Raw genomic sequence first — 26,286 nt, forward strand, 5'->3', positions numbered from 1 at the left:
TCAATGCGAAGTCGGAAACACGTCGTAGGTGTCTCGTTCGGGTGACCACATTTACAGGGACTCTATTGCGAACGCATTCTTTATGATGCATTTGGCGCGTATACCTCTGAAATTGTTGTATGCGGACGCCCTTCCAAAGTAAATAATGATAATGCTAAAGAGTAGCACAATGAGATCAAACAAAGAAAATACACATAACACTAGAAATCAGGATATGATAAACTCTGTTTATGTCCCTAATTTATAATATAATTTTTCTATCTTTTGTGGCTTGTTTAGTCTATTAAAAAGTCATGGCGGTCGATTACAAAACTATCACAATCATAAATACGTGCATGCCACAAAAATTTGATCAGTCCCACTGCACGCAGCTTCCACAAAAGAGGAAGAAGGAAACAGGTAGGCCAACAACTGGTGTTACCATAGTGGTACCCATTGGCATGCGCAGGGTTCCACTTCAGAGGAGAGGGGCAAAGGTTCTTTGGAGCAACGCCATCCCTATGATTTCAATATAATGGGTTGACTTTTCGTCCCGCTAGTATAGTCGGTTACCGCCTGATAATAAAAACCACAGCATAGGCGCACAGTTAATGATGGTGAGTGGGGCGAAGTTTCGGAGTGTTTTATAAACCGTGAATCCTCCGTTCGTCCATCCACCCATCCGTCCATCTGTCCGTCCGTCCATTCATCCATCCATCCGTCCGTCCGTCCGTCCGTCCGTCCGTCCGTCCATCCATTCATCCATCCATCCATCCATCCATCCATCCATCCATCCATCCATCCATCCATCCATTCATTCGTACCTGCTGAGTGAGTCATAGAACTTGGTGTTACGTATTAGGAGTGTAGGGAACTATGCGAACGACGAAGAAGCAGCATGAAACGGCAAGCCACAGCGTTCGTGCACGCGCGACCCGAGCTTGCGTTTGTTTTGTATTTTCGGCCTGTTGGCGTTCCTCGCTCTTCTGGCGTTCCTCGGCCTTCCAGTAGGTCTGTACGTGAATAAACTGCGTGACATCTGGTGGAGGTGTGTGGACTCCCGTACAAACCTGGAACTTCGCTCCCGTAAGCTTCCCCCTCTACGTGACACGAACATGGCCACCGAGACGCCTCTCCAGGTGGGACCTTCGACCGTCCATGTCACTTGCGGTGCCGTGTATCCTCAACGAGACCCTCCTATCTTCACGGGCTCCACTGAGTCGGACGTCGAAGATTGGTTGGCGAGGTACGACAAAGTCGGCGCAAGCAACAAATGGGACGACCCAAGTAAGCTTGGCTACGTCACATTCTACCTTGCGGACACCGCGCAGCTGTGGTTTAATAACCACGCAGCTGACATTACTACGTGGTCTGCATTCAAGACGGCTATTACGGACGTCTTTGGACGACCTGCGGCACGCAAGCTTCAAGCCGAGCACCGTTTACGTCACCGTGCACAGCAACCAGGCGAGACCTACACGGGCTACATTGAAGATGTGTTGCATCTATGCAACCACATCAACTCTACCATGCCTGAGGAAGAAAAAATCAGGCACATATTGAAAGGCATTGACGACGGCGCCTTTCAGATGTTGCTCGCGAGAATACCCCCCACCATTGCTGTCCTCGTTTCCCTCTGTCAAAGCTTCGATGAATTGCGTAGGCAGCGCGCAATTGCTCGTCAAGCCATCACGACGCCAGACACGCTCGCAAGCTTGCACCTAGCTGCCCATCCTACCGACCAGCAGCCGCTGCTGTCGACAATCAAGGACTTCGTCCGCGAAGAGGTAGCGCGCCAGCTGTCACTGCTGCCACTGACGCATGAGCCCACGCAAGCTTTGGCACCGGACCTCCAACACGTCATTCGGACCCAAGTCGCTGAAGCCCTCCCGCCGGTGCATCAGCAACCACCAGTCACAACGCCTCTCACGTACGCCGCCGTCGCTGCTCGGCCTACGCAACAGCGTATGCCGTATGCTCAACCTGCCACGCCACCCTATGTCGTGCCTACAACCCCAATCGCAGCGCCGTATCCCTACGCGAGATCTCCAGCTCCATTTTACCGTCGCTCAGACGCTTGGAGGACGCCAGATAATAGGCCCATCTGTTTCGCCTGTGGTATCGCTGGACACGTCGCCCGCCACTGTCGCCGAGATCCCCCTCCAGTCGACGCCGTGGGCCGGCCAATTGCGTCGTCGTCTAGGACGCCATCAAGGTACACCACTGACGGTCCTCAACCCTACGCAAACCAACGGTCACCATCGCCACGACGACGCTCCCTGTCACCTATGCGTCGCCGACCTGCTACGGAAGAGGGAAACTGATCGCTGCAGCTCCGGAGGCAACAGCTGCATACAATTCGAACTGCTTAAGGCCTCCATCTTTCTCGCCGCAAAACGTTATTGACGTCAATGTTGAGGGGACCACCGCACAAGCGCTTATCGACACAGGGGCCGCCGTTTCCATAATCTGTGAGCCCTTATGCCGCAAGTTGAAAAAGGTGACGACGCCTCTTTCGGGCCTGATGCTCCACACGGCCAACTCGCAGTGCATAGAACCTACAGCTGTGTGCACTGCACGTGTCATTATCCAAGGTGAACTTTATGCCATTGAATTTTTTGTGCTGGCATCCTGCTCCCACGAAGTCATTCTTGGATGGGACTTTCTTTCGCGTCATCGGGCCATCATAGATTGCTCACGTGCAGAAGTTGCCCTTACACCGCTGCCAACCTCTTGTTTTGTGGATTCTCTTCCTGAACCTTACAAACTTGTCGTTGTTGCAGACACGGAAATAGCACCGAGAACATCCGCCCTTGTAGCCCTGACCTGTACGGCCGCTCCAGCCGGAACTGTTTTGTTCACTCCGTCTGACATATTTACCCGCCGCCGTAGCCTACACCTGCCCTTTGCCGTACTCACCGTGGAATCCGGTGCTACCGCCATGCTCGTCGCGAACTCGCTATCGTCGCCAGTTACCTTACTTCGCGGAGAATGTTTGGGTAACATACAAGACGTTGACCTCTTGCGCCCTCTAGAGTTCGCCGAACGCGCACCTCACCTCCAGCTCAATGCTATGACGCCACCTGTGGCCACACTGCCCACGCCAGACTCATTCCAGCCCTCTGTTGCCGCTGAGCTATCACCGACACAAAGAAGGGAACTCTTCTCCCTTCTTCGAGAGTTCCGTTCTGCCTTCGATTGCGCTCAACCATCTTTGGGTCGCACAGCGAACATCACGCACCACATTGACACCGCTACTCATGCTCCCTTACGCCAACGACCATATCGAGTTTCAGCGGAAGAGCGCCGTATTATCAACGAACAAGTGGACGTTATGCTCAAGCGTGGTGTCATCCAGCCATCGCAGAGCCCTTGGTCGTCCCCTGTTGTACTTGTGCGCAAAAAGGATGGGTCTATCCGATTCTGTGTCGACTACCGCCGGCTCAATAAGATAACTCGGAAGGATGTGTACCCGTTGCCACGCATCGACGACGCTCTCGATTGCTTGCAAGGGGCAGAATACTTCTCCTCCTTAGATTTACGCTCAGGATATTGGCAAGTTCCAATGGCTGATCCTGACCGATCGAAGACTGCATTTGTAACACCTGATGGGCTGTATGAGTTTAACGTCATGCCGTTTGGACTCTGCAACGCCCCAGCTACCTTCGAACGGATGATGGACACCATCCTTCGCGGCTACAAGTGGAACACGTGCCTTTGCTACCTAGACGATATCGTCGTTTTTTCTCGCGACTTTCCCACTCACCTTGTTCGTCTTCGTGCTATTCTCACGTGTCTCACCTCTGCTGGCCTTCAACTTAACATCAAGAAGTGCCATTTTGCCGCACGTCAGCTCACCATACTGGGTCACGTCGTCTGCAAAGAGGGTGTTCTCCCGGATCCGGCGAAACTCCGCGCCGTGGCCGACTATCCGAAGCCCAATTCCATCAAGACGCTTCGAAGTTTTATCGGCCTGTGCTCATACTTTCGTCGATTTGTGCGCAACTTCTCTTCCATTATCGCGCCTCTTACCAACCTGTTGACAACTTCCAAAGGCATGTCTGCTTGGTCAAAAGAGTGCGACGAATCCTTCAACGCGCTTCGGCGGTTATTATTATCACCTCCAATTCTACGACATTTTGACCCTGATGCGCCTACGGAGGTCCACACCGACGCCAGTGGTGTCGGTCTTGGTGCTGTATTGGCTCAACGAAAACCAGGGCACCAAGAATACGTGGTCGCTTACGCGAGTCGAACCCTCAAGAAAGCCGAGTGTAATTATTCCGTCACAGAGAAAGAGTGCCTCGCAATTGTCTGGGCTTTGACGAAGTTCCGCCCATACCTTTATGGCCGCCCTTTCGAAGTCGTTACGGACCACCACGCTCTATGCTGGCTATCATCGCTCAAAGACCCGTCGGGGCGCCTTGGTCGTTGGGCGCTTCGCCTACAGGAATACGACATTCGTGTTGTATACCGATCCGGCCGCAAGCACTCCGACGCTGATGCGCTATCCCGCTCGCCGCTACCGGCTGACCCAGCCTCCTCGTCACCTTCTTCAGCTGTCATAACACCAATCGACTTCACAGACATGGCATCGGAACAACGCAAAGATGTGTGGATTTCCCAACTCCTCGCCTTTTTGACTGATCCGTTAGCTAATTTAGTGTCAAGAACTATCCGCCGTCAAGCCACACATTTCGCTATTCGAGACGACCTACTCTATCGGCGGAATTACACGTCTGAAGGTAGGAAGTGGCTGTTAGTGATACCCAACCACATGCGCTCGGAAATCTGTACTGCTTTCCACAACGACCCGCAAAGCGCTCACGCTGGCGCTCTCAAAACGTACAACCGTCTACGTCAGCGGTACTACTGGCGCGGCATGTACACATTTGTCCGCAAGTACGTACGTGCTTGTACTGCATGCCAGCGACGTAAAGTCCCCCCTCAACGCCCTGCCGGTACACTTCAGCCTCTGCCTTGTCCAGCGCGTCCGTTTGACCGCGTTGGTATCGACTTATACGGACCACTTCCCACGTCTTCTTCTGGAAATAGGTGGATAATTGTCGGCGTGGACCACCTCACGCGTTACGCGGAGACAGCAGCACTACCCGCAGCAACCGCGAGGGAAGTTGCGTTTTTCATCTTGCGCAACTTTGTTCTTCGCCATGGTGCTCCCCGCGAACTTTTGAGCGACCGGGGGCGTGTTTTCTTGTCTGACGCCATTCAAGCGTTGCTCGCCCAGTGCAACATGGTTCATCGCCTGACGACAGCATATCACCCGCAGACGAATGGCCTCACAGAACGATTTAATCGCACTCTTGGTGATATGTTGACGATGTACACAGCTTCAGACCAGACTAATTGGGACACTGTCCTTCCATTCGTCACGTATGCGTATAACACCGCTACGCACGCGACAACAGGATTCTCCCCTTTCTTTCTGTTGTACGGACGCGAACCATCGTGCACGCTAGACACTATCCTCCCATACACGCCCGACTCCTCTGAGTACACTGCAATTTCTGATGTTGCCAGGTACGCAGAAGATTGCAGACGATTGGCCCGTTCTCTGACAACCGAGGACCAAGGCCACCAGAAGCTACGGCTTGACACCGGCCGACATCTCTCTACTTTCACGACTGGTGCTCTCGTTTGGCTCTGGGTTCCACCGAGCACTCCTGGCCTTTCGTCGAAATTACTGGCACGATACCACGGGCCTTACCGCATTCTCGCCCGTACGTCACCCGTCAATTATGAGATTGAGCCATTGACACAGTCTCATGACTTACGCCGTCGTGGCCGAGAAATTGTGCATGTGAGTCGCCTGAAGCCGTATTACGACCCCGCTATAGTGACTACGCCTTAAGTCGCCAGGTTGGCTACACTATTCACCGGGGGCCAATGTAGGGAACTATGCGAACGACGAAGAAGCAGCATGAAACGGCAAGCCACAGCGTTGGTGCACGCGCGACCCGAGCTTGCGTTTGTTTTGTATTTTCGGCCTGTTGGCGTTCCTCGCTCTTCTGGCGTTCCTCGGCCTTCCAGTAGGTCTGTACGTGAATAAACTGCGTGACAGGAGATACAAGCATGTACAGACCCACGGCTTTTGGAGTTTCGCCACTGAAAAAATAGCCACCCGCATCTTCCCACGGGGGGAACTCGAGTAAATGCGTCGAAGAGGGGGGGGGGAGATATATATATAATTGGGTATGGTTTGGGAATGCCTAGGTGGTATTTCGTCTTTAATATTACTGTTTATTGAATGGAGAACCGTTGCCTTCACCTTCAAGCGAACGCTGCCTGCGTCAGCCTTGCGAGGCGAGAGAGGGGAAGGTGAGCTACAGTTTTAATGGGTGTCTTCCTGATCCGGCACGACACGTGAGCATGCTTGTCCTTGCACGATACGCGAGCATGCGGCATGACACGCGAGACGCGATCATGCCTAGTCAGGTGTACAGTCACGGGGTGGACCGCGCCATCACCGACGCCTGAGCGCGACATCGTGCGACTAAAGAATTCTGCGCATTTAAATCAAAATAGAAATAAAAGTTTTTTGTGTGGCTGTGTTTGTGTGAAGCATCAAATGTACAGGTTCTTTCCACGTCATCTCATATCTATGATCGTGTAAATGAAGTCTGTTTTGTCTTCTTAGTTATTGTATGTCTAAGAATAAAATGTTGTGTTAAAATGCGATCGACGTCTGTGACAATATATTTTTTTTTTCTAAACACGCCTCTATGTCGTTTTGGGTGCCTGTAATTAGGACGGCTTACTGTTCTCCCATAGTTTAATATGAGCTACTCGAAATCGTTAAAGGCTTGCTCTAAACACCCAACAGCGTGCGCGAAAAAGCTCCGTGCGATGGAGAAAGTTTTGTCACGACAGCCTCATAAAGTGTGAGGCTCACGGGATGGTTTTCCGCTCTCCAATAGTACCAAGTTCTCTAAATTATTAGACACTTTTTCTAAACACAAACTTTTCAGAACACACGTTTTTTTTTTCTTTTTTTGTACCTAATGTAAATAGGCTTTTTCTAAATAGCTGCAAATATTATTTTTAACCGAACTCTTTTGCGCTATCATCACTTTTTTATGACGGGATAGAACGACTATTGGCTTTTGACTTCGTGCCACCTTCTTCAAGCTGCTCTTTGTGTATTTAGGGGCCAGCTCAAGCAGTAATGTCTAACGATTTTTTCCCTGACCTGAACATGTATTTTCTTGACGGTCGGCATGTCATGCTCACTTGAGGAGGAGGAGGAGGAGGAGGAGGAGGAAGGGAAGAAATGAAAGGCAGGGAGGTCAACCAGACGCCCGTCCGGTTTGCTACCCTGCACTGGGCGAAAGGGTGAGGGGATTAAAGGAGAAGAGAGAGGGAAGTGGAGGGCAACGTGTGTGTAGATGTGACCTTGTCCATTGCACGCTTATAAGCGGTCGCGTAGTCCGGTCGTCTTTAGAAAACTTAGCAATGCCCGCGTCGCTTTGCTGGCCAGCGACGCGTAGAGCCATGAGCGAAGTATCTTCTCTTCGGAGAAAGGTCTACCGTCTACTGTCTCTAACGTTTCGCGCAGCAAGTTGCGTTCGCTCGCAAAACGTTCACATGAACACAGTAGATGTTCTATTGTCTCGTCAGTGTCGCACGATTCACATCGGGAGCTATGCGCCCTTCCTATGCGAAAGGAGTACGCCTTTGTAAAAGCTACTCCTAACCACAGGCGGCAAAGTAAAGTTGCATCCTGGCGGGAGAGGTCCGATAGAACTTGAAGCTTTCTCGATGGGTCCAATTGGTGTAGGTGGCGGTTCCTGACACTGGGGTCACTCAGCCAAGTTTCCGACATGGTGTTAGCGAACGAGTGAAGGCCCCTTGCAGCGTCGGTTCTCGACAATGGAATTGGGGTTGTCTGGGCGTCCGCGTGGGCGGATTGGGCAGCATTATCAGCAAGGTCATTACCGACAATACCACAATGTCCCGGTAACCACTGGAACACCAACTCATGTCCTTTCAATAAAACTTCGTGAATCACTTCTCTTATTTCGTTCACTAGTTGTTGATGCTCCCTCTGTCGTAAAGCTGATTGCAAGCTCTTGAGATTTTAACTGTGTATTGGACACGCCAGCTGACGTGCTTGGTCATCGATGGAGTCGGTCTGACCAACGCTTTCTAGTAACGTTAGGTCTGACTCGAACACGCGGGAGCTGCGTCGTCTGGTCCAACGTTTTTCTTCGATAGATGCGCACAGACTACTACAATGTACAAGGTCACAATGTGCGTAGACTTGGAGCATCTATGAACGTGCTGTGATAGAGCCTTAGGAACGTTTTTACTGGGTTTCTCATCTCTTTGTCTTTTGTCTCTTGCACGTCGAATATAGACTAACAATTGAATATGCATGTCCTCACACTCTCGGTGTTCTTGCCTCTTTCCGCAAAAAACAACTATAAATGCGTAAATTCAAAAAATTTGATTAAGATAGACAGCAAGAATAGATTAACCCTTCTTAGCATTAGCTGCCATTGAAACAATATTACATGTTCACAGCAAAACAAAGCGAGCGTAGCTGAAGAACGCTTGACAAACCATAAAAACGTTCTTTATACCAACGGTTCTGTCGTTGCTCACGTTTGTAGCATTGTCACTGGTTTTTTTTTCCTTGAAAAGCAAGCATGTGATCTAGTAAACATCAATTTATTAAACGAGCGCAAAATACTTATCATAAGCAATATATATTTCTTCAGCAGCTGAAGTATTGGCTCAGTAAAGAGAAAACATTTGCACGATAAGTACTGCAAATGGCTCACATTATGTGCGAAATGTTTTACGTCTTCGAAACTGTCGAAATGCCGCTCCACGTACAGCTCTAATTTCCAAAATTTTTTATCTTGATGAAGTACCTAAGGTTAGGACAACCGTATCCGCTTCGACTTAGTATCGTTTGGCCTGATGATTCTCGGTCTCGCACTATCGTGGGGCACTTTCGGGCCTCCTTTATTTTGCAGCAGTACGGCGCTATAAGGACGAGATGGCTGCCTTTACATCGACCACTAGGTATGAAGAAAGCAAAGAGCTGAACGACACAGCCTTATTCCGTCACTACTCTAGAGACAGTCGTCCCCGTGCCCGTATATTGTTCCTTCGGGTAGCATCATCCTATATATTCCCTTGTTTATCGACCCCCATGCCGCTCTTTCTTCCAATCACCCTCTTTGTTTAAGGTGTCGGTGACCTGTTTCTTTCTACTGTCTCTCTATTTTCTCGGCATTCGTGCTTTTTGGTTGTTTTATTAGACACCATCATCTGACGTCGCAGGTTATACGCGTTTGTGGGTTTCTTGCTTATTTGTACGTTTGCCTTCTGATTCCGAATGAATCACAGCGCCGTCTTCTAGTGGCTTTCAATAAGTCACTGCTTGGCGAGGAGCTACTGTACATATACGTCCACTTCCGTTTGCTTCACATCTTTTCTTATGCTGTCTCATTGCACACTATTTATCGTCTATTAACGGAATTTCTTTTCTATCTTCTAAAGTAACTCCTCCAAGCTTTTCTGTCTGTTTTCTCATTTCTTTGGCACTAACTAGCTATAACTAAGAACTAATTCTCTTTCAATCTATTTTCGTTTGCTCTGCTGTATTTCACTTGCTTATCGCCTGCCTCTTTCTTAATATCCTTTTTAGGCCAGTTCATTCTTGTCAACGGATAAGGTTGATGCAGAATGAGCGGAAGCGTTGTAAATGACGTGGTGTGTGTAGCTGCACAACGAACAGCAACGCGTACAGACCAAACACGAAAGTTTCGAGAAGGGCTCAGTAAACAGTAGAGTGACACTTCGCCCGAGACAGCTTCTGAAATTGTTACCGCCATACGTCCGTACGTGATGTACACCTTGGTCTAGGGACAGAGACAGAGTCCTAACCGTCATGGTTAACAAGAGACAGCCAGGTTCTGTTGTTCACAGTTACCCTCACGAGGGTTAGTCCACCTGTTACTCGCCGGTTCTAGATAGTTGACCTTGAGCGAGGAGCTTGCAATTTTTTAAGAATAGTGGTTAAGAATAATTAGTAGAACACAATACCTCTCGGGTAGCGCAAATAATGGCGTAATAATTCACCATCATTCGTCTTTATTGTCCCTCTGATATAGTGGGATGAACAATTAGCCTTACGTAAAAAAACACCTGGACGAAAGTAAATGTAGGCAGAACAAACGAAATATCATAATAAATGAACAACTTTAAGTAAGAACCACAGCTAACTTAATTTTTTTTGCTGTTGCTGATGGTGCTGCTGCTGCAGTTTTCCAAAGCTAGTTGCTGTACATCCTTCTCGTAACGAATTCCTTGGTTTGAATATGTGCTTGTGTGGTTTGAATAACAATGTGAAGCATTAGAAAAGTTACTGCAGAGCTCTCCTTTATTACCATTTTATGCTTCACTGAATTGTTCAGAGACTATTGTCCAACAAACTTTTACTCCCGTTGAAGTCTTACATGGGTACAACCAAGTACTACCTGTTTTTAATGCGTCTTACCTTAAGCTCATGAAAATTTCGCTAAATGGCTTGGGTTTCTTATGCACGGCAATTTGGGATGCGAAAACTTTACACATCATTAAGTCAGAGCACCAGATCAGCCACTCATGCCCCCGTGTCAGCTGCCACAAATGATGACCTAACATCCGGCTTTTCTTGCCAATTTTTTCCTGAATCACCATTGCGCGTCATTCTCTTAGGTCATTCTGTATCGCAATGGGTAATGGGGAGTTTACTACATGGTTTGTCAATGATACTGTCTTGCAGGAAATAAGCTTTTTTGCACGGCTTTCCGGTTGACGTAACTGTGGCATACCATTTTCAGTTCCCCAATAAACGCCAAGAAACTGCAAGCAGTAACGGTAGCGACGGTAACAATTCCTAGCTAGGTTCAGATATAGTGACGACCTTTGCTTAGTTACAAATATCGAAGAATTTATAGCTTTATAAAAGCTAATGAAAGCTTTATACACGCTATTACTTTTACTATCTGAAGCGCATCATGGTCTAAATAGCATACGTGCCTCGCTTTATTATCTCAGCGCATCCTTTCCGTACCTTGCACTTCCCACATGCGCGCATCTCTAGGTGAGTCATTTCTGCTATCCGAACGCTTTAGTATAGTAACTGCAGTTCATCGAAATTTCGCACGAAGACTACCAAAACAGAGCAGATCATCCAGTAGCTACAAGAGGCAGTACATGATTTAACCATTTATTCTCTGAGTGAGTCTGGAACAATTGCGTCAATAAATCGCTTACAGTAAAATTCAGAAACGGCTTATGAAAGGTAAGAACATTTGGGGTTACTAAATATCTATTTATCTTCCTGCATTTAGAACACGTTTCTACGAGAACGTCATTCTAAGAACATCAAGAAAGGTTAGGACAGAATTGCACACAGCCTTAAACTCGGAACACCTTCTAAAAACGTTAATGATTGTATCTTACTTTATAAGCACCTAGAAGCACACCTTCGAGCCACGTGTCTGCGTTAAAGGTACACAATCGGAGAACACTCCTTGATGTGTACGCTTAGTAACTGTCATGTGGTATGTACAGAAAAACGAGAATAGCGCATCGTCTTGACAAGTTTTTTGTGTTTCCTTTGGTAATGACAAAAGACAAACTCAACAGCATTATTTTAACGTATCAAAAATAAGTATGCCTGCTCTCCTGCACTTTATTTCCACGCAAGATGGCAGTACTTGTAAACAATTACAGAGATAAAATACAACTGTTTTGCTGCACTGTCGGCGACGCCCGCTTAACTCACTCAATTATTGGGTCTCTCTGGTGAGGTGCTCTCGTTAAGGTCAGCATGAAGTAGTGGTAGAGTCACGCAATGTTTTTATAGAAATCTGTTCCCTGCTTCGATTTACGTAGGTATAGATTGGTAAAGGCGCACCAACTAACATATTCTTGAGATGCAGCTCTAACGTGAACTTACGGTCAATATAATTTCTATACCAAAAAAAAAAAGACAAAGTAAGCCACGAAGCTGACATTTCTTATATTGGCGCTGTTTGTCTGAACTTTGGGTGATTCGGTTGATAATTGTGCCATACAAAATTTGCTAACTTTGTATGCAGTACACTTCGTAAATGTAATGTACATGTACACTTCGTAAATGTAACCCGAAACATTTCTGGTGCGCCATAAACCCCCATGATGACCACGACAGCATTTCTTTACAAGACAATAACACTCTTCCCCAAGCTCTCAGTCCACCTCAAATTTCAATTTTTATTTTTATTCTTTATTTACCACGAAAATTTGTGCAAAAAATTGCGAAGAACTGGCAATAAGTACCACTATATACCAAATATAGAAGTAACTGTTGAAGGTGTCGCACACCTAATAAATAAGCTCAAGCTAACCGCATCCTGTGGCATTGATAACATTACTTCGAGAATCCTTGAAAACATGGTCGTAGCTTCTAGTTACATCCTGAAACACGTTGTTATACAATTATTATACACTGACATGCTACCCTTAAACTGGAAGATATCGAAAGCTATCGAAAGTTATACCAATATTTACGTCAGGTAATAAACACTCGGACACACATTACCGTCCAATAACATTAACATGCGTCTGCTGCAAAATTCTAGAAGCTATTAAAAAACCAAATGTCTACAGCCACCTAAAAGCTAAAAATTTATTATTTACTAGTCAAAAGAAATTTCAAAAAAATTCCTCATGCGAGACGCAATTATTCACATTGACGACTGATCTGCATGCTAACATACACGATGATCTGCAGATTGATTGTGCTTTTCTCATTGTGCTTTTTCTCACATTTGATTTCGTTGACCATCCCCACTTTATTCTGAAGTTATCAGCTCTCCAGCTAGACTCTTTCACACAAACATGGACTCAGTATTTTTGTTGCAGTCTTGAACAATTCACAGTACGTAATAATCATGCATCTCATTTTACTTATTTTACCTCAGGTGTACCACAAAGAAGCGTTCTTGGGTCGTTACTATTTCTGATACATCAACGACTTACCAAGTAACTTTCTTTACACGTGCGCATGTTTGAAGATTGCTGCTTTATTTATTGTACTAATAAAAGAAATGACAATCATCAAGTCCTCCAGAGAGACCTTGAATATTGTTTTTCTAGGATGTAACGCTTAACTAATGAAGCTTAACGTTGCTAAAGGTAAAATTATGAGTTTTAGCCGCAGGCGTAGTACATCTACCTTTCTGTACCATATAAATACCACGAATGTCTTCCATGACACTCAATATAAATATCTTGATAATTATTTACCTTCTACCGTTTCTTGGTCAGCGCATATTGAATACATTTGCGCCAAAGGTTCAAGTCATTGGGCTACATACGTCAGACGTTAGATCACTCTACTAACTATATTCATAGACTAGCTTATCTTACATTTTTACAACCTCAGCGGGAGCACGTGACATTCATTTCGTCTCCCCATCAAAAATATTTAATCGAAATACTCGAATCTGCGTAAAATAGGGCTGCACGTCTATTTGAGACTGTTGCGACTATAAAAAAAGCATTACGCACATTAAACTCGGCTTATCATTTTGTCCTATGCATAATTATCGGAATACCGCCCTGCTATCATTGTTCATAAATACATATAAAACGTACCAACATCTGATTGATTGATTGATAAGTGGGGTTTAACGCCCCAAAACCACCGTATGATTATGAAAGAGGCCGTAGTAGAGGTGTGGCAGCTTGGGCTAGTTGTTATGACATGACGATAGTTATAGCGCGCGAACAAAACGATGACACAGAGACAAGTGTCCTTCGTGTCCTTCTTGTCTCTGTGTCGTACAGAGACAAGTGTCCTTCGTGTCCTTCTTGTCTCTGTGTCGTACAGAGACAAGTGTCCTTCGTGTCCTTGTTGTCTCTGTGTCGTCGTTTTGTTTTCACGCTATAACATCGTAGTGGAGGGCTCCAGAAATTTCGACCACCTTGGGTTTTTTAACGTGCACCCAAATCTGAGCACACGGGCCTACAACGTTTCCGCCTCCATTGGAAATGAAGCCGCCGCACCCGGGATTCGATCCCGTGACATGCGGGTCAGCAGCCGAGTACCTTAGCCACTACATCTCCGTGGCGGGGCAACGTACCATAATCTATTTTGCAGCTTCAAACTCCCCCATACAGGTCAGGATGTTCCTATAATCAGTTAATTTTCATATGCATTCACAGAAACACTAATTCATTTACCTTTTCCACTCTTTTTAGAGCCATTCGCTTTTGGAATGACCTTCCTGACACCATTTCTTCCAAGAATAACCAATAAATTATGACTATCTACTAAACACATATTGTTGAGTTATTGTTTCATGCCACCACAATTTTCTCATTTTTTTCTTTCCATATATTGTCATTTGTGTGTAATTTTGAACAACATATCTTTTTTTGTATTAGCCGTCTCTTGTCGTGTTCGTTCAGTAATTAGTATTCATGTTTTAATGTACCAATTTTTAGTGTTTAAATGAGCTGTATTGATTCAAAGTGTATTTATTCTGTGCTCTCTTTTCTTGTATGGCACATAATGAAATCTTAACGCATAATGCATTCCCACTTGTGTTACAGTGACTTTTTATATCGTTTTCTTCTCTTTCATCTTTTTGTACACTATTATTAAATATTTCTTATAGTACCCTGTTTACACAATGCCCTCAAGGGTCTGTAAGGCACTGATACATAAATAAATAAATGAATGAATAAATAGATAAATAAATAAATAAATGTGTTCAGGTATCTGCAAGCAGTGAACATTACATACAAAAACAAAAAGAATGCTTGACACGTGTTTTTCTACGCACATGCAGGACAGCCTAGCGTGGTTCCTATTGAGATGCGAATGTCAACAAAAATTTATTCATTATTATTATCGTACGTTCACGAAATGCAAAAAAAAGTGTATATTGCATCGTTTTATAAGCTCACAAACTGATTATGACCCAACACGCTGAACATTTTCTATTTATGGGAGTATAGTACATTGCCCCAACTCCAGCTCGAAGGCGATTCGAAATACCATTACACGATCAAAGGATAACGTAGCATACGCAATTTCGACCATGTCGAACTAAACTCAGACGAGTGAGCTTCTCTATGTTACAAATTATTGTTACTTCGATTTGACTCTGTGCATGAGTGGAGAAGCGGCAAGTGACGAGATGGTTTTTAAAGTAAAACTTAACCGAATAACTAAACGCATAAGCACTCACTTGGAAAACATTTGAAGGCTCTCTTGAAAAATGCTTCAGAATTCAGTTGCCACTTGCGAAATCTACAGATCGGTTAAGAATAGTCTTCTACGTTCGCTATACGTTTGCTACGTGCAATATACATTCCCCTCGCGATTGCTGGTTGCGAAAACTAAATAAACTGAAGTATAGCCAGGAACTAGAACAGCCTGTAGGAGACGTGGAATAATAGAGAGATCGCCTACTCGCTGAAAATACACTTCTGCTGCGGCAGTGTGCCTAAAGTAACACTGAGATAAAAAAAGCATTATTTATTTTATTACTTATTTTATTATAAGAGAGGGGGAAGTGTTGTATTCAATTATCGATGAATGGTTCAGTGTTGCGAATCCAGAACAGCAAGTTCGAAAAAAGAGAGAAAAAAAAGACTGGTTGGATAGGACGTTTAAGGCTTTTAATATAAGGTGTGTTTTTATTTTCTTTTTCGTTTTTGGCTTCAAAGGCCCGGACTTAGTGTAAAAAATGCCTGCGTAAAGGATCTGTCATCCACAGGTTTTCACTATGGCAACGTGTTGACAGCCAAATGGTGCATAAGGCACGGGGGTCTCTATCTTGGTCTGTTTAGTTTCTCACATTTCGAAATAAACGCAGAACACTGCTTCTTTTGACTCGCATTTCATCGACTACCCTATGATGCCTTCTAAAAAATTTGTTGGTGAAGCATTTTTTAGCAAAGCGCTTTCTGTGCGGAATATAATATTGGTATTTTTAACGCATTCCACGAAGACTGTGCGTCGTGTGTACATATGTATTCATTATCTAAATGGCAGCTGCTGTACATTCTATTATGTGTTGGTGCAGCATCCGAATATCTTCTATTCTCATAGTTTCTAATAACGAAACGGAACAAATAAATGTTTCCACTAGTTCTTCCTAGGGAGAAGTTCAGTGCGATACTGTGGAAACACCAGCAGTTTTCCTATATTTCATCATTAAAATAAGGTGGGAACTTCAAAAAAATTTTGTTATTTATAGCGCCATGAGTGTTATTTTGATGTGCTTGGTTTAAACCTACAAACTCGGTGAGCAATACTCGGCGCAGATAGCGTCTCAGTGTTGGAGAACTTTCACGTTTGACGTAGATTATATTGTTATGATTGCGCACGCGACGCCAACCCTAAAAGTTATTCCACAGCTTTCGCTACCATCAATGATAAGTCTGGAAGGTTCGACGCGTGATGTATAAAAGGTATTCTCAAAATGATGAAATCAGTTGTAAAATCACAAAAGCATAAAACACCTTCCAATTACAATCCTAGCAAGATGACTCATCAAACGCGTAAGCTGACAATCGGTGGTGATGGCGGAGTAAGAGTACTGCAAATAAATCACGAGTGCTAATGTGCTTCTTTTTCTTTCTTTTTTGCTTTTGCTTATTTCGGGTGCCATTTGTTACTTTTTATACCTGCAGGATTTATTGATATGGAGTAGCCAAGCTAATATGAACATCAAACTCTCAACAGGAATACAGAACAGAACAGATCATCATGTCATCACGTCTTTATTACATGACATGTTGTGAAAACTAGGTGACACAATCAAGCCGTTTCTATGACGTCAACACATGACATGGTTCTTTGGTCAAAAGCGAGCCGATTTCTCAAACACTGCGAGATCACGTGAGGTGAAAAATGTTTGAAATGCCTCTGATCCAAAAAGCGGGGCAAGATTTTGTTGTGTTCAGTACACAAATACCATCAATAGAGAAGAAAAAGAAGATGAACATGTTTTTTTGTGTCGCTTCCGGCGAATGCATAAGAAACCATGGGACATTTTTTTCTGCGCGTTGAGTAAGATAGAGCACAGCAAGTTGTAGTAAACGAGCAAATGACACGTAACAGTAAAGCAAACTGACCCACTCCTTTTAACGTGGTCCGTCCCACTTAACTTCAGTTTCAAAAGACCACGTTGCTGCCCTCCCGGAGCAGTTGCACATACTCTTTCAAGTCAGCTGTGCCACCATTGTGTGTTTAATTGTGTTGCTTTAGCGTGAACTTATTTAGATCTGAATAAAACATGATGGTTTCAATCCAAACCGTGGGAGACGAGTCCTCAGGAAAGACTGCTAATACGGTAACAATGGATGCATTTCAAGGCGGTAATGAGACGCATAATAATGCGGGTACTCGTGCATTCGCGCGTGCTAAACTGAAGCCTCAATGTCATCAAGTTTGCTTACTTTACTATTGGTGGCCTCAGTGATAGCGAAAGTAAAGAATAAATGAATTGTATTTAATGATTATGCTTGAAATGTGACGATAAAGTCACAAGTGAACTTTGGTAGGATTTTTTTGTATTTGATACGTCATAATTTTTTTCATGCAGAGTTCCTTTTAGAAACAATGTAGTGGCATTTAAGTCATTAAATTATGGCAATGGATGACTGCAACACGTTTGATGCACGGAAAAGGTAAAGATGAAAAGTTTAACGATGAAGCGTTAATTGCACTCATTTTGTTGTTGACAACAACAATGTCCCTGCCGAATACAAACCGCGTATTGCTGTAGTTTTTCGCAGTATGCAGTTGAAAATTGCTAATTATGAGCTCCCCCCGCCGACGAGACCATAACACAAAACAGAGAGCGAGAGAACAAAAAAGAAAAGATAAGCCCGTGCTGTGCTGCGAACGATTTGCAATCGCTAAGTAGAAATTTCCTATTCTACTCAGCTTATTTTTGTTCTTTTCTTTTTTTGGTCAACTTTACCCCACGTGCGTGTAACCAAGCTTCGTGTGCTGCTCTTGCTGGCTGGTCACGTGAGAACGTTAAGTCAAACGAACTCTTTCATTAGGGTGTTCATTAAGGTGTCTTTTATGCCGACTGCTACGTGATCGATTCGTCAACTGTCGCACTATTGTGTAGCCTCTGCTACGTGACTCGATGAGAAAGGAAGTCCCGAACTCGCCGCAACCCACCAGTGCGCCAGCTGGGACAATGGCCCATAAGGAGGCTTAGCAAGGAGGCTTTCTGCCCTTCCACTGGGCTAATTGCAGTAGGATTTCAGTAATCTTACCGTCTTTTAGCATGACTTTGTGTGCTCGCAGGGCGACACGATCAATACGACGCGTACCGCTGACCTATGGGACTGCCTGTGCTGGAATGATGGAGGCTTGAAAGGTCGCGTGAACAGATTCCAACTTTTCCTAACTGCTTCTACATTTCGTGCTTATCGTTGCTCCGCTTTAGCCTCATTGCTAATTAGGCCCACGGGTTTAGTTTGGTAAACATCCTCGCATGTCAAACACTGTCTGAAGTGTAAAGAAGGGATTAGTGTGGTTCTCATTGACTCGAGATTAGTGCGATGCGCTTTCGAGTGGCCTGTAGTGGTTAAGCGTAGTGATGTGTTGCGAGTGTATACTGTGAACAGATAGGTGCACCTGCTTCCCGCCTTCCAATGTGTGGGTATTCGCGTGACCCTGCATCTGTTTCATTTCTTTTCTCCCCTTTCCTTTTAGTGAGAGCTAGTGGGGGGGGGGGTAAAAATCAGACATTCATTCGGGCAACTTTCATAGCTTTGCTGTTACCTTTCTTTTACTTCAGCCTCTCCTAATGATCAGTGATGTTGGTCTTTGCTAAGGGGCATATGGCATGCGTCTACGTGTCATAACGAATGAATAAATCAGTTGATGCGGCAATTTTGATAATTACTTGAGTTGTTAGACTCTCACTTTTTATTGTGACCAGGGATGGTCCAAATATAATTTCTTGATAATGATTAGTTCCTTTACGCAAGCTGAAGCAGGGAGCCAAGCACTCTTGAATAACATGATCTTCATAGGGTTTCACCTGCAGTGCCCCGTGTGACATCTGCGTAAGTGGCACCCTAGAAATGAAGCAAATTATTGGAGTAAAAAAGCGCATGCCTCTTCGTTCTGCGAGCTTCAAACTAATGAGACAGACTTATTAAAAAGTATTGCTTCGGCGAATGTAGCATTCTTGCCTCTAGGGTTATGACCGTCACTGGCGACATAACATTTATGAGAGTTTACCCATGGTGAATTCAAACATGACTTGAGACACCTTGATCCTACTCAGAGACAGCCTCCCCGCGGCCAGCATCACGCCTCAGAGAGAAGAGAGGGGTGCGAGCTCAGATGATAAGTGGGATGATGCCGAACGTGACGCAGATTTCAGAATGGGCCGCTGTGGGTGTGACGGGCTCCAAACAGGTTCATGTGTTTCGAACTGAGCTATTGGGTCATCGCAAAACTTTTTCCGCCGTACTGGTAATAGGCGGAGGGACATACCCTGATCACAGCCTATATAATCACATGCCAGTGCCATTCACAGCTGGAACTTCGGTGCATCAACGGGTGCAGCATCCCAGCTGGGCCATTCGGGTGTTCTTGCCTACAGTGTCGTGGTAGTGTCTTGTGTGCGATTGGCTACAACCAGAAAAGAGAGGCTGGCCTGAGCCACTATAGCGATGGTGCTGAATGAGGGAAGACGCACTGGGCCCTTGTACACTGGCTTATACAGTCGCTCGTCGAGGAACCGTTTGATATCTCGTTTTCACTGTGTAAATAACTCGTAAAAATGCCATCAACTATTCTTGTTTACGTTTTGAGGAGCTGTGAGCATCAGTTTCTCAACTGAACGGCTCAGTCACGCTTCCAAATGGAGTAAGGGACACACTGAACCACGACGTCACAGCACCGGATAAATTGATACACGTTCCTGACCACCTTCAGATACATGTTGATAGCAGTGCGTGCTTTAAAAAGCACAAAAAACGTGTGCGTAAAAGTGATCATGATCAAAATAATTCACAGAATTGATTCAAGAGAACTTGAAAAAAGGGGGGGGGGGGTGTATCAATAAATGCCGAGAGATTAACCACAAGAAAATTGGTGGTTTGTTAAAAGGGATGAGGGAGGGCGTGTAGTTTTTAGGGAAAAAAATCAGTCAAGCTAACTTGTGTTCAGTCAAATGTGGAGGCGTATAGGCCTTGCTCACTTTTTTCAGGTTAAATTGTTTCTAGATATGAACGTCCCCTTTTTACGCACACTTAAACAAACTAGGCTACGCAAGTTATTTCCAAAATTAATTTTTTATTGGACATGATGGAGATCATTAAAAAGATACCATAGAGAAGCAGTGCCCTCGCACAGAATGTTGAGAGTAAGATTTCGATAGAATACTTGAATGGTATAATGAAAACTGAATTTATAAGAATTTAAGTGATGCATTCTATCTACCGTTTGTCATACTGTGAGTACTCAGGACAAGATATTTGACTGGTATCTCCAAATTACACCCAAGTAGTCTACCCGTAAGAACATCGATTCCGGAGAATGCCTTACTTGTTCTTTGGACAACTTACTGCCTGTTTTGCGAAAAACCAGCAAGCATTGAATATGTATTTCTAGATTGCCAGCTTCCAACATTTTATTGGGATATTCTCCAGCACACTATAAAAGAGCAACTTCCACTAGACCCTGATGACATAAATTTCTTACCAATCGGAAGACCTTATAACGCATTGATGACTTTGTGCATCCAGGGCTTGTAAAAACGTGAACGCAAGCGCCCGACACAGATGTACACGTAAAATACTCTAGCGAAAAGTGAATGGACTGTACAGCTTAAGTTAGAGAGATTATAAGGACCTCGCGTGAACCACCACACTGGGTCACTGTTCTTGATGTTCAGGCGAGTGTGAAAACTTTGCATAATTCCTTGAGTGAATGACTTTGTATTTGTTTTTGTACATTCATCTTTCAATTCTATGTTAAGCGAGGTAATACAAAAAAAGTTGGAGCGTGGGAGAGTTGTCGCACTCTAGAGATTTTACTTGGTTGGGCAACGTGAGTTTTTGCACTATTGTGCTCTTGTACTCGTGAGGCTTCGCATCCCATTTTTTTTCAATCTGCAAAGTATTTCGGCATACACTGTAAGTACACTAGTGCACTGTCTTGCTAATAAAAATGGCAGCATATCCACGCAGTGAATGATGGAGAGTGGGGCGAAGCATCCGTCCGTCCATTTATTCTTGCTTCCGTCCGTCCATGCGTTGGTCTGGGTGGCCGCCTGTGCGTCCATCCGCTCGTCCGTGCGTGCGTCTGTTCGTGCGTTCGCACGTCTATCTGTACGTCCGTTTTTGCGTTCGTCCATGCATCCGCTCCTGCGTCCATCTACGCGTCCTTTCGTCCGTGCAGCCATCCGTGCGTCCGTCCATGCACCTGTCTGTGTGTCCGTTCGTCCAACTATCCAACACTCCAAGTACCACCATCTCGCATCATTTCATGATATATTCCTCATATAGAACCACGGCCATCCAGCGGACATTCTAAGGACTGAACGAGAGGAGGTGCACGCACACTTTCTTACGGCTTGCGCTTCGTGTCTACTTCCCACCTTTAACCACGTCGAGTTCATGGTATATACTAGTTCACTGTATTCACGGCACTGCGGCCCAACGCTCGCTAAACCTTTTAGGGGCGAAGCTCCTTATAGCGGCACCCGTTCGCCCTCGTAGCCGTTGTAGTATGTAACAAGTATAGCATTTTGACCTCCAAGAAAGGTGCCGGTGAGAGATTTCTTCGGTGCGTTATTTGACAATAAAAATAGTGCTGAATGTACAAGCCAATGGCTGCTAATGGAGAACGATAGACAGGTGCATTCGGCTTTTAGTTAACGCGCACGCTGCGATCCCCATTAGCAGCCATTGGCATGTACATTGAGAACTATCTGACAAGAAAGGGTTGCTACGTTATACTCGCTGTGTGTAACCTCCTTAGTTTTAGAAAGGTTCAGCGAGCGTTGAGCCGCAGTGCCATGAATACAATGAACTAGTGGTGGTTAAAGGAGGGAAGTAGATACGAAGCGCAAGCCGTAAGAAAGTAAAAGCCGAATTATTCTGTCTCTAATTTCCCATTAGCAGCCATTGGTATGTACATTGAGCAATATCTGACAAAAAAAGATTGCTACGTTATACTCGCTTGGCGGAACATCCTTGGTTTTAGAAAGGTTTAGCGAGTGTTGGGCAGCAGTGCCACGAATACAGTGAACTAGTATATACCATGAACTCAAGGTGGTTAAAGGTGGGAAGTAGACCCGAAGCGCAAGCCGTAAGAAAGTGTGCGTGTGCCACCTCTCGTTTAGTCCTTGAAATGTCCGCTGGATGGTGGTGCATCTATATGGGGAATATATGATGAAAAGATGCGAGATGGTTGTACTTGGAGTGTTGAATAGATGGACGAACGGACAGACAGACAGATACATGAACGCATGAACGGACACAGGGGCGGATGCATGGACGAACGCAGGGACAGACGCCCGAACAGACGCACGCACGGACGGGCGGATGGACGCATGGACGGTCACACAGACGGACGCATGAACGGACGGAAGCAAGAACAAATGGACGGATGAATGCTTCGCCCCACTCTCTATCATTGACTCTGTGGATATGCTGCCAATATTTTTCTAAAACCAAGGTGGTTACGCCCAGCGAGTACAACGTAGCAACCCTTTCTTGTCAGATTGTGCTCAATGTACATGTTGATGGCTACTAAAGGGGAATGAGAGACAGGAGAATTTGGCTTTTAGTTAACGCGCAGGCTGCGAATTTTTCATTGTTCAACAACGCACAGAAGAAATCTCCCACCGACACCACCTTGGAGGTCAAAATGTAAGACTGGTTACATACTTCTACTTCGACTACGAGGGACAGACAGGTGCCGCTATAAGGAGCTTCGCCCCTAATAAAACAAAAAGTGCAGGGGATAAAGGACACCCCTGGCGAATACCACGGGTAACCGAAAATGGCGCACATTTTTTCACCATTGGCCACGTTCGTGCATTCAAACGCACATTTAATTTAGACTGTTGTTTTTTTCGCGACATCTCGCTTCTCCGGAGTTGGAATTATTATTTATAACCGCGCTCTTCTGCGCAATCATGTTTTCTATGACGGGTTTAGACGGGTATTGGCTTTTGACTGCGTCCTATCATCCTTCAAGCTGCGTGTTTTGTGTATTTATGGGTCAGCTCAAGCAGCGATGTTGAACGATTTTTAGGGGCGAAGCTCTTCATGGCGTGGCTTGTGCGTCCCTCGTAGTACGTAACCACCAGTGGCACGTACCCGAAATTGCGGTCCTTAAGATTTTGACCTCCAAGGTGGTTCCGGCGAGAGATTACTTCTGTGCGCTGTTGAACAATAAAAGATAGTGCTCAATGCACATGTTAATGGCTGCTAAGGGGGAATGAGAGACAGGAGCTTCGGCCTTTAGGAAACGCGCACGCTGCGATCCCCATTAGCAGCTATTGGCATGTATATTGAGCACGATCTGACAAGAAAGGGTTGCTAGGTTATACTCGCTGGGTGTAACCTCCTTGGTTTTAGAAAGGTTTAGCGAGCGTTGGGCCGCATAGCCATGAATACAGTGAACTAGTATATACCATGAAGTCGAGGTGGTTAAAGGTGGGAAGTAAACCCGAAGCGCAAGCCGTAAGAAAGTGTGCATGTGCCACCTCCCGTTTAGTCCTTGAAATGTCCGCTGGATGGCGGTGCTTCTATATGGAGAATATATAATGAAAAGATGTGAGATGGTGGTACTTGGAGTGCTGAATAGATGGACGAACGGACACACAGACAGATGCATGGATAGACGCATGAACGGGCGCAGGCGTGGATGCATGAACGAACGCAGGGACGGACGCACGAACAGACGCACGCACGGACTGGTGGATGGACGCATGGGCGGTTACACAGACGTACGCAGGAACGGACGGAAGCAAGAACGAATGCACGGACGGATGCTTCGCCCCACTCTCCATCATTCACTCCGTGGATATGCTGCCATTTTTTTCCCTGACCTGGACATGTATTTTCTAGACGGTCGTCATGTCATACTTGTCATCATGGCGTCTTGACATCCGCATTCTGCACGACGCGCGTACACGCTCCAGTTTATCTAGAATCTTGCGCGCCTCTCTTTTGGGATGCGGTCCGGAGGTGTGGGACGCGCTCAAGACGCAGTGGCGTTTACACTGCTCAGTAGCAGGGCGGGCCCTTAGACGCCGTACGTCCGAAGAACTAGCGGACACTGCCACAAAGCTGCGTATTGCTTTTCGGGTTGATCGACTAACTCCCTCGATGCGCGCATGGCAGCGAGAGTTAAGGGGTCATTTTCAACGCCCCATTGCAGCTTCGTCATTGACGGCGGCTGCTTGGCGTTGCAGACGTAATCCCTGAGGTTCTACGCTTTGCGAAAAGCTCGCTTGTCAACCCGTCGAGTCGACTAGGAAGTCCGGCTGCCAGATTCTTGCACACTGCCTTACCGCCGACACGTGATCAATCAGTTTTCCTAGCTCACTTTGCCAACATGGCTCGTACGACAATGTCATCACATCGCGGTACCACCGAGACAGCCACAATGTTAAGTAGGCTCCCTCAAATTTCATCTGAAGTAGCTGAACAACTGTGCACAAGTCCGTCAGCTGACGAAGTGAAAGAGGCACTGTCTTCCATGAAGCGTGCCTCGGCCCCCGGGCCGGATGGGTTGCCTGTTGAGTTTTATTTAACGTTTTGGGACGACATTGGTGCTCTTTTCACCTTTGTTATTTGCCGCTGTTTCGAGAACTTTGATTTTCCTGATAGCTTTCGCGATGTTCGAATTGTTTTAATACCTAAACATGACCCATCGTCTGTTCGCCCAGAGAAGTGGCGACCAATAACGCTCCTCAACGTTGATTATAAAACTTTCGCTGCAGTTATCACTCGGCGTTTGAGAAGCCTGATGTCCTCCTTAATAGGTCATCATCAGGCGTGCTCTATTACTGGAAGAGAAATCCACAGTCTTTCATTTGGTACACGCGATATAGTTGCGTACACGTTAACAAGGTCAACTCGGGGACTCTTGGTTTCACTTGACCAGGAAAAGGCATTTGATAGCCTCGAACATAGCTTTATATTTAGCGTAATGGCAGCATTTGGCTTCTCACAAAACTTCGTTAAAGTTCTCAGAAACGCATATCGAAATACACACAGCACGTTGTTTCTTGATGGTTTAGAGAGTGCGCCATTTCCGGTTACCCGTGGTGTTCGCGAGGGGTGTCCTTTATCCCCTGCACTTTTTGTACTCAGCCTCGAACCATTCCTTCAATCGCTAATCGCTGATCCTTACATTAGAGGCCTTCCTCTTCCACGTTGTGGTACCGTGACAGTGACAGCATTTGCTGATGACATCACGTTGTATTTGAAGAATGAGGACAGTTTATCCCGTAGCCTACGACTTTTTACTACGCATGGCACGATTTCAGGTGCTGCGTTAAATTTTTCCAAATGTTGATATTTATTCATTGGTTCCCCAGACGCATGTCTAAGTTCCTTTTTCGGTCTTCGAAAAAGTGACTCTATTCGCATTCTGGGGCTTGATTATACTTGCTACGACATATCAGCCTCCTTGTGGAATTCAGTAGTCGAAGATGTAAAACAACACGTCCGGGAAGCACAAGAGTATGATTTACCTATACTCGAAAGAAGGTATTTAGCACAGACGGTGTTTTGCGGCCGTGCATGGTACATATCTCATTTCTTACAGCAGCCATTACGAATAACCAGGTCATTGCAATCCCTCATTGGCTCTTTTTTTTTTGGTCAGGTGGAACAGAGCTGGTTTGCCGAGAAGCTCTTGGGCAACCGAGAAACTGCGGTGGATTCACATTCCCATCCGTCTCTGTTCGCTGCCGGCTGCTTGCCCTACGATTCTTACTTAGGTTGTTGCATGGTGATCAGTGCCCCGCGCGTGATCTTGCCTGCTATTTTAGGCACCAAGTTACGCTATTTACTACCACATGCACGGCTTAGTTCTGCACCGCAAACACTTCACGTGCCTGCATTTACTCAACGGCAGTAGCATTTTATCGACATGCGCAGCAGGTTTGTCCCAGATGTGGACATTCTTGAAAGCCGCATTGTAGATACAACGGCAGCTCTTCTGCTTCTTCTGGTTCCTGCAGCCCGTCTAGCACGATCGAGACATGTCTCGTGGAGCGCGATAAC

This window comes from Rhipicephalus microplus, unplaced genomic scaffold, assembly GCF_043290135.1.
Source record: "Rhipicephalus microplus isolate Deutch F79 unplaced genomic scaffold, USDA_Rmic scaffold_27, whole genome shotgun sequence".
Lineage (NCBI taxonomy): Eukaryota > Metazoa > Arthropoda > Arachnida > Ixodida > Ixodidae > Rhipicephalus > Rhipicephalus microplus.